Source organism: Chionomys nivalis, chromosome 14, assembly GCF_950005125.1.
Source record: "Chionomys nivalis chromosome 14, mChiNiv1.1, whole genome shotgun sequence".
NCBI lineage: Eukaryota > Metazoa > Chordata > Mammalia > Rodentia > Cricetidae > Chionomys > Chionomys nivalis.
The window spans coordinates 37,414,838-37,430,249 of record NC_080099.1 but is presented as its reverse complement, the minus strand read 5'-3'; the positions used below and the strand labels follow the sequence as shown (position 1 = coordinate 37,430,249).

Genomic DNA, 15,412 nt, shown 5'->3' with positions numbered 1-15,412 from the left:
ACCTGTATTTGCTCTCCTTCTATTCCTTCATTGTCGTTTATTTTCTTTCTTAGCAACAGTAAAGAGCTTTGTAAGTATTTAGGTTTTGATGTTATTTTTGTTACTTTCTTAAAAGTAGCAATTTTGAATACTTTGCCACCCAAACAAGCTGACAGCTACTGGCACTGTAGATTTGATTTTTAAAATGTTATTCTTGGTATAGTTACAAATGAAATGTGCAGTTTTCTTTTGCTCACTGAATAGCCCTTCTGGTGAAACATTCAAGTCATTATCTGCTGTAGTCTATCCTGAAAGAAGTCAATTTTCTGTAAGGGAAAGTCAACAGATTTTTATGGGAGACATTAAGATAGAATCCTTGAGTTCAAGGCACTGTGGATGCTGGAGCCGAGATGCCTAAAGGAGGTAGAAAGGAAGACCACAAAGGCCAGGTGAGGCAGTATATAAGCCCTGAGGAGATTGATGCCCAGCTGCAGGTTTAAAAATAGAAGGCCAACAAAGAAGGTGGACAATAAGAAGGTAGAGATGGAACTTTAGGTGACCCCCAAACGTGAAGATGAGAATGATGAGTACCAGCAAAGGCAAGAAAAAAAATGGGGAAAGGCTCTGACAACCAAGAAGGTTATGTAACTGGGCCTTGATGGGCCAAGGGATATTTCAAGGAGAGGAGAAAAAAAAAATCGAGAAGCAGAAAGCAGAAGAATGCTACATGAAGATGTATTCGACTGGGAAGACAGAGCAGACCAAGGCTGACCTTGATTGCCTGACAATCATGATGGAGGAGGCAGCAAGAAAGAAGAGGAAAGCAAGAGATGACGCAACTTTGTCAGGAGAAAAAAATGCAGTTGTTTTCCTTGACGAGGTAAGCTGGACTGTGGGAGGAGATGCTAGGATCTGGGCCATGAAGCCTGGAGTCTGCAGTGTCTCGCCTAGCCTGCACCCTGACAACCGCTGCAATAGTCCCTCATGGCCAGGAGCCCCTATGGGTCTGGGGCCACTCCTCTTCATGTTGGCACAGAAATTGTTCAGGAGCATGGAGTGGGGACAGTCTTGTGGAGAAATCTGCTCTTTTTGAGATAGAAAGATGCAGGGCAGCATTCTGTACATAACCATTTGAATGTCTTTGCTGTTTTTAGAATTTGGAATGCTGGTTGAGGTGCGGTGCCTTGGAAGTGGAGCAAGGAGATTTCATTTGCCCAGTAGAGCGCATGTTAGGGGTGGGGGCAGGGTGGGAACAGCGCCAGCAGGCGGCTATTGTGGGAACTGACTGGGTGCTCACTCTTCTGGGCTATCAAGAAGCCTAAGTCCCTAAGGGTCCAAGGTTTGTGCCTGGCCAGTTCTGTACGATAGAGTCATCTCCTCTCTGACCTGCTTTATTCCTTTCCCAGTGGGACAGTGTGCATTTTACACCCTGTTTTAACCATACCTACTGATCACATCAGGAAACCTCTAGTTACTGTGCATCACCCAGACAGGACAGGCTCCACAAATTCAATTTCAATATTTGGCAGATTAAGTTTTTTTTTTAATTGGGTGAAAAAAGAATTCACAGAACAATGATTCAGACATAAACACTGATATTCTGTTAGATATTACATTGTTACATGCAGAACTGTGTAAGACATGGCCCCTTACGTTGGAGTCACAGCCGAATTTTGTAGAATTGAGATGGGATGTTTCTCAACGATGCCAGGTACAACCCTATGGCTTCAAATCTCTACAAAGACTAGGATGAGGTTTCTTCTACAGTGGTTCCAGTTTCTATCCCAGTCGGACACAATGATTTTTGACCGGCAAAAGACTGAAGTGAAATCAGATAATGTAACCTATTGCTTTATCAATTACCGGCTAAATGGTATAACCAGCCTTCCCAAACAGAACACGGAAGAGCCCTTCTCCAAGGATGCTGCATCATTCTCTCAGCACCCACAGCCTCTGTCAAAGTTCCACCAAGTGAGTAGGCACCAATCAGCTGACGTCATTGAATCTGTGGATACCGGATTTTACTTCCAGCCAATCATAAGAAAGCTGCAAGTTTTGGTTCTCAGTCTTTTCCAACCCATAGACTTGAGAAACAGATGAAAACTGTATCCTTATCAAAGAGGAATAAGTACAACACACTATTACATTTCAAGGGACCACCCTGAAGCCCATCTCTGATCTAAATACTGGGGATTTTATCTATTATTTTAAAATTTAGCAAATACATTCCTGTCACTAAAAAAAGTAACCCAATAACTGCTATTCTAATTATATATTCAGAGTTTCATTTAGCCTAAGTCTACTAAAATTTCTTTTGTAATAAAAAATATCTCTAAAGAACAGCAGCCAGATTCCATCGATGATGTTGCCAGCCTGCCATCAGACAGCTGTGTGACTGTGGAGAAGTCCCCTGAGTAGCCTGGGCTTTGGGAGGCAGTAAAATAAGAAGTTTGAATTAAAATGATTTCTGAAGCTCCTTATGGCTCTGAAATTCTCAGCTCCAAAGCACTGGAGGTTCCCAGATGAAATCGGGAGTGTATCCAATGTAAATAGTGATTTTTTTTTTCCAATCTGGCTTGAGGGGGAGGCACTGAGTAGCAAATTTAATGAATTTTTTGAAAAACATGACTTAAGTAAATTCTCCCAAATATATGCAGGAGTCTACAAGTTGGATATTTAGCTTAAATATATACCAATTGTCAGGACCTCTGGAGTCCTTCAGGGATTCCTTTATAAGTAGGCAGGTGGGTTTCTTATCATTGGGCATAGACTTTCTCATTAATGTGGCTTCTCCCTATGATCTGTTCTTCCATGGGTTTATTATGTTCAGGGAAAAAGCTGACAATAGTAACAACTACAGTGATTGACAGCATGCCAGTGTTAACTTCAGGAAAAGACAAGGGCACTTCTCTGTGTGGTTCACAGATAGTAAGCAGCGTTATGGTGCTGGCTAAGGAGAATGAAGTTTATTCTGATTCTAGGACTAGGCTTATCCATATTTAAATAGAGAAGTGAGAAAGTAATGGGAAAGAGGAAATTTGAAAAAGAGGTATGAAAAGTAGAGGAAATATTATAGATTAGATTTAGAGAATGGAATGAAATAAAGACCGTTTCCAGTAAGATACAAGCTTTGATTTAAATCTTTGTGCAGGTGTGTGATGTACGTGTATCTGTGAGTGTATGTTCAGTGTGTGTGTGTGATGGCACACATGTGGAGGTCAGAGAACAATCCCAGGTATTAGGTATTGGCACGTTCCTTCTGCTTTATCTACTGTTGTTCATTGCCTCTGCTATGGTCCCTGAGCTTCTAGGGATCCTCTTGTCTCTGCCTCCTAGCTCACCATGAAGAATGCTGGAATCACCAATGTGTGCTACCACATCCAGCCTTCCTAATGTGAGTCTGGAGGACCAAAGTTCAGGTTCTTCTGCTTTCATGGCAAGGACTTTACACACTGAGCCATTTCCCAAGAGATGCGAATGAAAATGAACAACAGACTGGTTAAAGCACAAACGTGCAAATACTGAAAAACCCAAAATGTTAAATTACATTTACAGTGATTTAAATAAGCAATACAAAGAAGTAGAAGGTATTCTGGCCTGGGCCAGTGTTCCTTCCTGGATAGTGAGATATGCCTTCTCCCACTCTTTGGTTTTTCTTTTTCTTTTGTTCCATCCATCTTTACGGGGGGGGAGTTTCATTAGTCTCAGTTTGAATCAGTCTCAGTAATTCAAACAAGTTAAATCAGTGCTTTTTTTTTTTTTCCACAGAGAATGTCTATGGTTAAAGAGTAATTTTTGACAGACCTCTCCTGCCTCTTTCCCATAAGGTTGCAAATTAAAAATCCACACCCTTGTGCTTGTGTGGGACTGGTGGTGTGCAGAGGACAATCTGGACAAAGGCTCTCAGGGAGTGTAGTTTGATAGTTGGTCAGCACAACTGTGTTCCTCTGTCATCAGTCCATCGGGACACTACAACAAGCTTTACCACAAACTTCTTGCAATCCTGTTCTCCTAGAGCTTGCCCTGGCAATAGGAGGGTGGGTGGATATCAAGAATCCCTCGTCTTCAGATCCCCTTATTATATATACCATGATGCTATCTCCATTTTCTGTTCTGATTGAGGTCTCTTATCATCAGGATATTACACCACGATCAAAGTTCTACCTTGAACTTTTTGTGACCCCCTCCCCTTTGCTTGTCTGGGCCATGGCAGGGAAAGGGAGAATAGGGTATTTCAAATTTCTCAACTTCAGCTCCCACAGCCCTCTTCTCTTACTGTGCACAGAGATTTTTATTTTCCACACTTGCACAGGTTGTGTTGAGTCATTGGTGGGACCTAGCACTTCTTGGGTTGCTTGGTTGCAGTTGGGATGGGGTGGAGAGCTGCCTTCTTTAAAGAGTAAATTTGAACAAGTAGTATTTCTCTAGTGATGTTTTGCTATTCTAACTTCCTTCCATCCAATCTCTTGGTCTCCCAGATGTAGTATCTCATCTGCCATCTTGAAGTCAGAGTTCATCTTCATAGGATGCAGGTCATGCAATAGCCATGCTACTTGTATGACAGAGAACTACCTATGCAGCTGTGACCCAAGGCTAAGTTTCAACACAAAGAATGTAAGTGTTCACAATGAGAGAAGAGGCTTAGCAAGGTAGACTGTGGCTGAGCCTTTCATAATTATAGTTTTAAAAATGGAATCAAGTGGCTATCCATCAACAAAGGAAGGAAGGAATTGAGTATGGTACAATGTGACTACTATAATAAAATAAATGAATAGCATTTGGGGTTATTTCCTACTATGCCCTAACACTGTTCACTAGGAGAGTTAATTCTGCCAACTACATGGGGGCCATGAGGTCCACATATTTTTATAAACACGATTCTGGCCATGTGTGAGTTCTGAGGAGGAGAGAAACATTTAAATCAGTAGCTTGAGTAAAGCAGATGGTGTGCCGTGTGTGAGCGCACTCCATCCAAACAGCTGAAGGACTACATGGAAACAAAAGAGGAATAAGGGAGATTCATTTTGATTCTCCCTCTTCCCCTCTCCCTCCTTCTTTCTCCCACTGTCTCCACGCTCTACTCATTCTGTCTCCCTGCCTACAAGGCAAGGCATTGTTGTTCTCTTGTCTTTAGGTTGCTACTAGAATTCACAGTTAGCTCATCTGAGTCTCAAGCTTCTATATTTGGACTTCATGCCATAGGTACTCCTTGAACTTTCACTTTCTAAATATAGACCTTGGTACTTCTCAGCCCTAATAATCATGTAAGTCCATTCCAAATGTACTCATATATATTCTACCCACATCAGTGCACATATATATCCCAGGATAGCTATAGATGAAGCTATACTTTGTGCTGCATAGGGGTCTACATAGAAGCTATATAACTAAATATTTTTAGACCACAATTTGCAGTGTCAAAATATTGGAAAACCCTGAAGTGAACTGAAACTCATTCAATAAATAAGGTGCATGAGAAATCAAATATGACAGAGATAGTCAAACCTAGGAAGTCAATCAAACAAAAGCAAAATAATAGCAAATCTCTTACTGTCTTCTCCCATGATAATAACTTTGAATAGTGAGGAAAAATAAGTGGCTAAAAATAATTGCAGGGTAACAATTGGGATGCCATTATTGCAGCATAACGATAGAAATCATGAGGGTTTCATTTAAAATAATGTTCACTCACCAATTCGACAAATGTCAAGTGAATTTTAACTTCTGGATTTGTTCCAGTGGGCAAGAACAAACTTGAACTTGTCAGGTTTGGAATGAGATGATCAGCTGGGTTTGAGATATTTAAGTTGATTCAAGATGAATCATAGCATGCAGGTGAAGTTGTCAGTATATAACTAGATACTGAAACTGGAGAGTAGGAGACAGATAAGGAATAGAGATTCAAATTTTAGATCTCATAAAGATGAAATTTAAACTGCAACGGGGAGGACAAAAGATCCCATGACACAGGAGAAAAAAAAATGATTATGGGGAACTGAAAATGGGAGGCGAACAGAGGAAGAAATGTAGCCAAGAGTAGAAGTTGGCAGAGACAGAAACCAAAGTGCGGAGTACAGGAGGAGAAATAGGGTAAAGGAGAGAACTCTTTCAGATCTGTTCTGTGCTCCGTTCAACCTCTCCACCCAGTCAGATTTCTGCACTGCTCTCCAGGGCATAGCCCTGCAAGTCTCCCTGCTCTTCCCCATCCAGGCCTTTCCCTTAAGCTTCCAGATCTAGCCAATGGCCCACATGTAGTGTCCCAGCCTCATCTCAGCACAACTTCGCCACAACAAACCTCGAGGTTTCCTCTAGACCTACCTGCCACTACCTTCTGAGTAGAATCCAACCTCTCCACCCAAAGAGTTCTCTCACATCCTTCCCTAGGCTTGAGCCCAGCGAATATCCCTAACCGTCCCAATCAGTTCTTCTACCCAACCAGTAGGGATTCCACAACTATTGCCCCAGTATATTATGTCCACCCCCTTCTTGTACCCTACCCAATGCCCGCCGATGCCTGCAACCACCCACAAGTATCTTCTGCACCTCAACCAACTTCTTTACCCAGAAAGCTATCTTCCCTAATCCTCCTCTATATTCATGTACCTTACCTGTCTCCAGATCTATCTCTGGTCCTTCTTCAGTGTCCTGGCCTAGTCTGGGATCCCCTGTCTACTTGACTTCATCCCACCCAAACCATTTCCAATATCTAGACAAAAACCTACCCATCCATCCTCTCTTGTCCTAGCCTGCTCTGTCCATATAAGCCTTAGAACTAACAAAAAATGCATATGCCCAGGACCAATCACAAAAGTATAAGCAACATGAAGGAGCAAGTCAGTGTCCCCTCTCAAAGGCCTACCACTTCCATAGAAATGCTTGCCGATTAGAATAGCCTAGATGAACTCCAGGACACATAATTCAAAAAGAATAATCACAAACATTATCAAAAAATAAAAGAAGACTTGAAAGAAACAAATCAATGAAACTACTGAGAAAGAAAATTAAAGAAACTAGACACCTGAGTGATAACCAAGGAGACACAAACAAAATACTAATAGAAATGATGAAGACAATACAAGACTTGAGAACAGGATTCCATTAGGAGATAAAAACATTGAAGAGGACTCAACCTCAGTGAACATGGAGTTGAAAAACCCAATAACTCAACTGACAAGCTCACAGTAGAATGAATCAAGCAGAAGATACACTATAAGAACTTGAAGATAGAATGGAGGATCTAGACCAAATAAGCAAAGAATATAAAGTTTTTTTTAAAAAATCCCACAGGGAAGGAACATACAAAAAAGATGGGACATCATAACAAATTATTGAATTATAGGCATAGGTAAAGGAGAAGAATCCCAAGGCAGATCATCATAGAAGAAAACTTCCCCAAACCAAGACATGCAAATACAGATAAAAGAAGCATGCAGAACACCAGACAGACAAGACTAGAAAAGAAAGTCCCCATGACATGTTATATAAAAACACTAAGTAAACAGAACAAAGAAAGTGCATCAAACTTTCCACAATATGAACAGCCTAAATTTTTATATATCTACAACAAATCAAATCTAAATAAGATGCAGAAAGCATTGTTTCTAGCTAAAGAGAGGAATGAGCAAAGTTAAAAGGCTGTGAAATGAAATACAAAGCCATAATTATTAAAATACAAAATACCACTGAGAACACAAACACAACCACCAAAAATCAACCACACAATGACCACAGTTAACATACATACATTTCAATAACAACTTTAACTATTAATGGCCTCGATTACACAATCAGAAGATATAGGTGGACTGAATAAATTGAGAAACACAAGCTCTCTACATGCTGTCTACAAGAAACACATCTTAACTTTAAAAAGATATACCTGCCCTTTGAGTAAAAGGATGGGGGAAAAGTACTCAAATCTATAGCAAGCAGTATTGCTATCCTAATATCTGACTACAAAGTAAAACTAATCTGTGCTAATAACTAAGAAGTCATTACTACCCTATATTACTTGAGAAATTCACCAAAATCTTGTTGTACACCTAATTTCATAAAAATGTAGTATTGGATCTAACAATGCACATTAATATTAATCCATCAACAGTAGATGATTTCAATTCCTTGACTTCTCCAACATATAAGATATCAGAACAAAAAATAAACAGAGAAACATCAGAATTAATGGGCATAATTGACCAAATGGATTAAACAGTTTATCTGCAGAATATAATACTCAAATACCAAAGGAGTCTACTCAGCAGTACACAGAACCCTTTCTAATAATAGACGACATCCTGGGACAAAAATACAAATCTCTACAAAAGGAAAATATTGAAATAACCCTTTATAATATCATATATCACCACAATGCAATAAAATCTAAAGTTGACAACAAACAAATTTCTAAATACACAAACTGAAGGAGATTGAGCAACTTGTTACTGAATGATGAATGGTTGAAAGAAGAAATCAAGAAATAAAATTTTTCATGGAACTATATGAAAATGGAAAACAATGATATCATAGGAGTACAACTGCACATTGAAAGAAGTCCTGCAAGAGAAGTTTATAGATCTAAGTGCCTACATTAAAATATCAGAAGGATCACAAATAAACAACTTAATGATGCAACTAAAATATTTTGAAAAATGAGAACAAATCAAACCTGAACCCATTTGATGGCAAGAAATAAAAAAAAATCAGTGCACAAATCAATGAAATATAAATAAAATCTTACAAAAAAATCAATGAATCTAAGAACTTGTGTTTGACCCAACTAACCAAGAGAAAGAATGAGAGGATAGAAATTAACAAAATTAGAAAAAAAATGAAACATAAGAGGCACCAAAGAAATTTAGACTATTTTAAGGGAATATTTTAAAAACTGTGATCTATTAAACTTGAAGTCTAAAAGAAATTGATGAATTTCTAGATGCAGCTAAACCAGCAAAGTTAAAGAAGACGTCAACAGCCTAAACACAGCCATAACAAATGAGGATATTGAAATAATAATAGAAAGCCTTCCAGCTAAGATGGTCTATAGCTAACTCTTCAAACTCCCCCACAAAAAAAATTTTAATTACAAAGAACACTCTAAAACTCCGATGAGCCCAGTATCACTCTAATATCCTAGTCAGGTAATGAGACAGCAAAAAAAGAAAACCACAATCCAATATCACTGAGGAACATACACTCAAAAATGCTCAATAAAATACTTGTAAAAAAGAATACATTCACACTTAAATAAATTATTTATCATGACCAAATAAGTTGGTTTTAACTCTGAAAGCCAGGGGAGGCTCAATATATCCAAGTCAATAAATGTAATAAACCGCGTAAATGGATTTGAAGACAAAAATTACATGATCATCTCAATAAAAGCAGAAAAAGTCATTGGCAAAGTATAACATGGCTGCATAATAATGGTACTAGAGAATGTAGAACTAGAGGAAATATAATAAAATTCTATTCTCAATATAATAAAGGCTATATATGAAACCACACACCCAACATCATCCAAAATGGAGAGAAGCTAGAATCAATCCCACAATGTCGGGAATGAGATAGAGATGTCCAGTTTTTCTACTCCTTTTCAATACTGTGCTTGAGATACTAGAATAAGCAATAAGGGAAGAGAAGGAAATTAAAGAGATAAAAATAGGAAAAGACAAGGTCAAACTGTCTCCATTTTGCAGATAACATTGTACTATGCATTAGAGATCCCAAAAATTTTACCAGAACACTAGAAATAACAAGCAAATTCAGCAATGTGATATGTACAGACACACACAGAATACAAATTATTCTCAGAAGACCACAGAACTTTAGCATAGACCACATTCTAAGCCACAAATTAAATAACAACAAATGGAAAATAATCAAAATAATGTTCAGGTCAGAGGAGAATAAAATTATAAGTAGCAAGAAATCTTCAGAAATGACACAAACACACAAAGAGTGAAGACTACACTTTTAAATGATGGTCCTTTCCAAAAATAGATTAGGGATATATTTTTTTAATTCCTACAATTTAATGAAGCTGAAAGAACAATTTTTACAAAGCTTAGGAATGAATCTCAAGCAGTTCTAGGCAGATGGATAATCACATTAGAAATGAATGATGCATCTCCAGATCTTAGAAAACAAGAACAATCTAAATTAAAACACATATTAAAGAAATAATAAGTGCTAGCATAGAAGTTAATAAAATATAGAAAATCATATAGAATCTTTCAAAGTTGGTTCTTTGAAAACCTAAGTGAGACTAATGAGTCTTTTGTCAAACTAACCTAAGATCCAGATTAATAAAACTCGAGTTGAAAATCTAGAAGAAACAAATTCCTAAATGGTATGATCCACCAAAATTAAATCAACCCAATATAAACAACCTAACAGAGCCATAACCATCAATGCCCTTCAAGTGCCAGTAAAATGTTTTCCCAATAGAGAAACCCCAAGGATATGAAGGGCTCATGACAAAATTCTAAACCAGTTTTCTGAAGACATTGTTATAACATACATAACTGGATATAACCCCACAGACCCTGAATTGTCAAGGTGATACTTAGGCAGAAAGAGCAACACTTTATCTCAAATTATACTTCAGAGACAGCAGTGACAAAAATAATAATAATTATGCAAAAACACTTGTATAGATCCACTAAATTTAGTAACAGACTACAAAACAAAATCCACAGGTCATCAAACTGTTGACAAAGTCCAAGTCATTTGTTTGAGAAAAGGCCATCTCTCCAACAAAACAGGCTGGGATATGTGTGTGGTTAGTGATTGACAGCTAGATAGCATCTAGACTCACCTAGAAGATAGAGCTCTAGGCAAGCCTGCGAGTAAGTTTCTAGGTTAGTCTAACTGAAGTGGGGAGACACACTCTAAGAGCAGCCATTGCTCTTGCATGTGCTTGGGTCCCAGACTGTATAAAAAGAAGTAAGAGAGCAAAGAAGCAGCATTCATCTCTTTCTGCCTTGGACTCCATCCCCTAGTTTTAAAACACAATAATCCCTTCCCTCCTTCAACTGCTTTTAACAGGTGTTTTGTCACAGTAATGAGAAATTACAGACAGACACACACACACACATGTATACACATGTTCATGTATATCATAAATGCACACTTACACACACATATATATGCATATACATGTGTGTGCATGGTTACACTTGTATGTATATCATAGGCACACATGCATTTATACATTCATATAAATGTGTGTGATTACATGTATATGTACACGCATGTGTCTGTGATTACATATATATACATGTGTGTGAGTTTGTATATATACGTGTGTGTGTATTCTCACCTGTATTCTCAATTCACTGAGTCAAACACCTTAATGTAAAGTTTGAAACTTTGAAAATCTGCCTAAAGAAAACATAGGTGAACATTTCATGATACATGAAATCTTAGACAAGGACTTTCTAAGATGAACTCCAATAACACAGGAAGTAATTTCACAAACTAATCAACAGTATTACATGAAATTAAAGGCTTTCTGCACAACCAGTGTGTAGAAACAACCTGTAGAACAGGGGAAGGACTTATTTGTCAGTTACACATCAAGAGGTTATTAATATCTACAATGCATAAAGATTGGAAAGTTTGACACCAAAAATTTCTGCAAACAATAAATTAGCTAATGAACTGAATAGATAGTCCTTAAAAGGAAGAAATACAAACTATTAGAAATCCTCAAGGAAGTGTTCAACACTGCTAGTCATTGGGGAGATGCAAATGCAAATTGCTTTGAGATTCTCCCTCGGCAGTGAGAATGGCTATTATCAAGAAAGCAAGTGGGAATAAATCCTAGAGAAGAAGCACGAGAAGATGAACCTGACACACTGCAGGTAAAGAATGTAAACATATAAGGAACTAGGAAATCAGTACGGAAGCTTTTCAGGAAAACTAAAAATAGAACCACCTTATGACTCAGCAATAGCACTCTTGGGTATATGGCCAAACATCTCTAAATCTACACCTCAGGGACAACATCCAAATCTTTTGCTGCACTAATCTCAACAGCCAGGAAATGGAATTAGCCTAAAAGTCTATCAAGAGATGAATAAAGAAACTGGAATGTAAATATAGTGGAATTTTATCTGGCCATAAAGGAAAATGAAGCCATGATACCAATGCAAACCATTATGTTAAGCAGAATAAGCCAGCTTCAGAAAGTTACACCCCGTATATTTCCTCTCGAAGTGGAGCCTTGATTAAAATTGTGTGTGTGTGTGTGCGTGCGTGCGTGCGTGCATATCTGTGTGTGCAACTTTGTTATGCGTGTGTAGGTTATGAAACTAGAGATGGGATTGGGACAGGAGGAAGAAATCCTAAATATAGGTGGCTGAGAGAGTACTTATCAGTCACTATGTATTAATCACTTTTGTTGTTCTTATGACAAAATATACCTGACAATAAAACAGCTTAAGAAAGGAAAGGTTTCACAGAGGAGGGTATAGTCCATCACACAGGGGGATGGTGTGGTCTTAGAAGCAAATCTGGCCCCAGCAGAAGGAGTGAGGAATCTTGAATCTTGTTACATTGTACATGGAGTCAGGAAGCAGAGAGAGATGAATGCTGATGTGGGCGTTTCCATCTCAGTGAGAATTCTGTAGAAACTCATTCACAGAGAAGCCCAGGGGTTGGAGTCTATACTCCGTTTACCTGACAATCAAGATTAACCATCTCCTTGAGAAATGCATATATGGGACATGGAACACAAAGAGGAGGGCTCTTTAATAGCCTAGGGATCAGTGGCCTGAGGTGTACAAGGGAAGGGGAACAAATTAGGAGAACATAGAATGATATTTCTGTATGAAAATAGTAAAAATAAAATCTGTTACTTAGTATATTAACTTACAAATTCTTCTCAAATTAAAATTAATTTTATTTTAAATTTTAATGTAATGTTATTGGCAAAAAGTAAATACACAAAATGCTGTGAGTTTATTAAGACTTATATTGTATCCCATAAGGTTGTTGTGAAAGTTGAGAATATTGCTGTTTGTATTCTATGGGAGAATTCTGAGCAGGTGGGGAGTGGTTTATTGTTCTTGGTACACCAGGCATGGTGAAACATCAATAAAAACTACGAACCAAAAAGAAGACTAGGCAATAAGGTAAAAGGAGGAAAGAATAAGTGCAGGGAAAATGAACGGAACATTTGTGACTTGTGAGAAGGATCTCGTGGACTTTCAGAACTGAGTTATAACTATGGCATAAAACAATTCACACAACCGAAAGGAAGGTATAGGATCTGAATACACAAAGGTAGCAATTGAGCTTATTACCTGAGATTACTAGCTGTGGAATGAAGAGATAATACTTGTAAGAAAGCTGGGGATGTATATTTTAAAACTATAATAGCAGTACTTCCTCAGTTCTGGGTCACACTATACATGCAGTATTTTATTTTATTTTTATTTTTATTTTATTGGAAGTGTAAGCTAATGGGGCACCTTTAAAATTCTTCCAGCACTGGGGAGAGGCAGACTGACTTTAATGGCATTCTTAAAATTCAAATCCCCAAGTATAAGAGACTGATGGCTCAGCCCCCTCTTCCTAGGCTGATAGCTATTGTTCCAAGCTCTTGTGAACTGGTGACAGCTCCTGAACAGACGGGCTATAGCCTAAGAACGTCTAAAAGTTCCTCAGGAGCGACCCCTGTGTCAGATACTGTTTAAGTCACATTTCTGTTGCTGTGCTAACAGCCATGGTGGCAGCACAATTTGGCAGTGCCTGTGTAGGGCTGGTTTTGTGCAACTGTGAGATACAGGCATAAGAGAAACTCACAGCAGGGTTCCAGACAGGTGTTGAGGATCCCAAACCTCTAATAGGGCTGGATTTCCTGTGGAGAGCTCCCCAGCGGGCTGTTAAAGAAGCTGTGACTATGAAGCCAATACAACGGAGGCTACAAGGTATGAAGAAGGCGTAAATGTGTGGTAACTGCTGAGGAAAGATGTGGGCATTGTGTGGAGGCCCCAGGGGGAAAAATGAGGCTACATTTTTTTTTTGTTGTGGGCAACAGAGGTGGATGGCTATGAACAAAATATGTAGGCCAGAGGCAAAATAAAGTGTGGATTTAAAATGTCCCTCACAGGCTCACACTTGAACAGCTGTTGCCCAGTGGTAGGTAGACTTATATTGGGGGTTATGGAACTCTTAGAAGGTAGGCTTCTATAGAAGTGTGAGAAGGCTTTGTGGCTTGTAGCCACACCCTATTGTCTGTCTACTCACTGCTTCCTAATCTGTAGATGAAGGAAGCCTCACAAAACACCTGCCACCACAAAGAAGACAAGTGACTCCCACCACCGTGTCACCCTGTCATGACTGACTGTACCTTGATCCAAAATAAACCTTCCCCCTCTAAGTTGCTTCTTGTCAGATATCTGATCACAGTCACAAGAAAAGGTGCTGATATAAGTAAAGTTTTTTATAGTTAAATAATAGGTAGATAAATAGATAGATAGATGATTGATAGATATGATAGATCAATTGACAGATCAATAGGTAGATAAAGAGATGATAGATAGGTATGATAAATAGGTAGATAGAGATGATAGATAATAGATAGTAGATAGATACAGTAGATAAACGATAGATAGATAGATAGATAGATAGATAGATAGATAGATAGATAGATAGACAGACAAACAGAGGAGTTTGTGCATATGCTTGTGCATATGTGCTCATCTGTAAAACAGTACTCACATATTCATCATATTCATTGGTTACAGGGGTATACATTGGAAAACACATCTTTAGTTGATTCCATTGCATGCAAACATCACAGTTTGCATGCACAAACCACTATGTCATTAGATTATATCACTTATGATACTATGTCAATATATGCTGTCTGTTGTTGACTGAAACATTGTTATGGGCCACGTGAAATCATGACTTTTCTATTCCAGTCAGTTTTTTCTTCTAGTTAACATTAAAATGAATAACTCTCAGCATAGATAGTAAAAATGTAAACTACCTTTGGTGAAGCCAGAAGAAAGCAATGTTTCCATTATAAAGAAATGACAAGCGTTTATGTAAATGAATAGGTTTAGCCTTATTTATTCATTATTGAGGGAATACATGTGCTAAAATTATAACATAATACCCACAAATATGTAGATCATTATTTATATTTATTAATATAAATTATTTATATTATAAGTCGGAAGTTTTATTTATTTCTAAGTCAGAAGTTTTAGACAAAGAAAATAAATTTTAAAAGAGAAACAAAAAAATTAAACAATGTATATCCAGACCACTCTCAGGAAGACTATTCTGTATGGATAAATGAAAAAATACAAGTCAAATATTGTATATAGTAACAACTCATTTTTACAAACAATTCTTTGTCTTGGTTTAAGACAATGAGAAAGGAAAATGGCATAAGATATACCCTTGATTATCTCAG

General features: G+C 37.9%; 1 pseudogene; it reads left to right on the top strand.

Moving 5' to 3' along the window:
* The first annotated feature begins 389 nt into the window (after nt 1–389).
* Nucleotides 390–1,301, top strand: LOC130887016 (28 kDa heat- and acid-stable phosphoprotein-like; annotated as a pseudogene).
* Nucleotides 1,302–15,412: the final 14,111 nt, after the last annotated feature.